This window comes from Hylobates moloch, unplaced genomic scaffold, assembly GCF_009828535.3.
Source record: "Hylobates moloch isolate HMO894 unplaced genomic scaffold, HMol_V3 SCAFFOLD_1, whole genome shotgun sequence".
Classification (NCBI taxonomy): Eukaryota; Metazoa; Chordata; class Mammalia; order Primates; family Hylobatidae; genus Hylobates; species Hylobates moloch.
Window position 1 is genome coordinate 95,636,591 of NW_026652276.1, and position 2,326 is coordinate 95,638,916.

Sequence of the window (2,326 nt, forward strand, 5' to 3'; positions counted from 1 at the left end):
CAGGCGGAGCTCACTCTGGTGCTCCTCTGGGCGGTAGAGCGGGGCACGTAGCTGGGCTGCTAATTCCAGGCTCTGAGCTCTGGGCGGTGGGCTCAGGCTCTCCCAGGGAGGTCGGCGTCTCTGCGGTGGCCACTGCCCAGTGGCCTGGGTTCTGCTTCTCCTCTGGACTCAGCTTCTCTCTGGGGCAGGCCATGCAGATGCCTGGGAAATACCATGGACACCTTCAGTGTCTCACATCTGCTGTCCTTGAGATGCTGAACTAGCAGGAAGTGAAAGCTAAGCGCAGAGTTGTCAACTGCTGGGGTGTTGAAGACGGGCCCCAACACACAGGACCCCTTGGCAAAAACTGGAAGACTTATTCACTTAAAGCATTTAAGGAAACCTGTACAGTTGCTAGCTGAACACTAAACTGAGCAGAGATGAGAACCAAGAGCGAGAAAATCTGAAAAGGGGAAAGGAAATCTGATTACCAGAGTTACCATAATACAGTATTTAAAATCTCCAGTTTTGTTGTTGTTGTTGTTGTTGTTGTTGTTGTTTTTGAGATGTAGTCTTGCTCTGTCTCCCAGGCTAGAGTGCAGTGGCACATTCTCGGCTCACTGTAACCTCTGTCTCCCTGGTTCAAGCGATTCTCCTACCTCAGCCTCCCGAGTATCTGGGATTACAGGCACCCGCCACCATGCCCAGCTAATTTTTGTATTTTTAGTAGAGACCGGGTTTCACCATCTTGGCCTGGCTGGCCTCGAACTCCTGACCTCGTGATCCACCCTCCTCGGTCTCCCAAAGTGCTGGGATTACAGGCGTGAGCCACCGCACCTGGCCCTAAAATCTCCAGTTTTATTCAGAAAAAGTGATACATGCAAAGAAACAGAAATATGTGGCTCATACACAAAATGTATAAAAAGTAGTCAATACAAACTGGCCCTGAGCAGTTCCAGGGTTGGGCTTACTAGACGAAGACTTGAAGCTGTTATAAATATGTTCAAATAACTAAAGGAAATGTTGTCTAAAGAGCTAAAGCAGAAGAACAATGTTCCACCAAATAGAGAATATCAATAGATACCGAAATTAGGTAAAAGACTAAATAGAGGCTGGGTGCAGTGGCTCACACCTATAATCCCAACACTTTGGGAGGCTGAGGTGGGAGGATTGCTTAAGCTCAGGACTTCGGGACCAGCCTGAGCAACATAGACCCCCATCTCTGCAAAAGTTTTAAAAATTAGTTGGGCATGGTGGCACATTCCTGTACTCCCAACTACTCAGGAAGCACTTGAGCCTGGGAGCTTGAGGCTACAGTGAGCTGTGATCATGTCACTGCACTCTAGACTGGGTGACAGAGTGAGACCCTGTCTCAAAAAATCAAAAACAGAAATCCAGTAACAGCAAAAAACACTAAATAGAAATTTTGAGTCAGAACTTTAGGGGCTCAGCAGCAGATGTGAACTGGCAGAAGAAAGAATCATCAAACTTGAGGATAGGTAAATTGAGATTAACCAGCATGAGGAGCAGAAAGAGGGAAGAAAGGCTTATGAGACCTGTGTTGTACCATCGAGCATAGCAACATACGCATAATTGGAATTCCATAAGGAGTGGGGAGAGAGAAAGGGGCACAAAAAGTATTTGAAGAAATAGTGGCCAAAACTCCATAAATTTGATGAAAAACATTAATCTACATAGCCAAAAAGATCAATGTACTCCAAGTAGGATAAACTCAGAGATCCACACCTAACTATATCATAGTCAAACTGTGGAAAGCAGCCAGGTGCGGCTCACGCCTATAATCTCAGCATTTTGGCAGGCCGAGGCGGGAGGATCACCTGAGGTGAGGAGTTGGAGACCTCCTAGCCAACGTGGCAAAACCCCATCTCTACTAAATACACAAAAATTAGCTGGGCTAATTTTTTTTTTCTTTGAGAAAAAGTGTCTCTCTGTTGCCAGGCTGGAGTGCAGTGGCGCAACCTTGGCTCACAGTAACCTCCACCTCCCGGGTTCCCTCCTTATGGAATGGTGGTGGGTGCCTGTAATCCCAGCTACATGAGAGGCTAAGGCAGGGAGAATTTCTTGAACCCGGGAGGCAGAGGTTGCAGTGAGCCAAAATCATGCCCCTGCACTCCAGCCTGGGTGACAGAGTGAGGCTCCATCTTAAAAAAATAAAAAACTGTGGAAAGCTACAGACAGGAAAAACTTGAAAGCAGTAAGAGAAAAAATAATATACAAGGACACCTTTATAAGATTAATAGCTAGGCCAGGCACGGTGGCTCACGCCTGTAATCCCAGCACTTTGGGAGGCCGAGGCAGGCGGATCACGAGGTCAGGAGATCGAGAC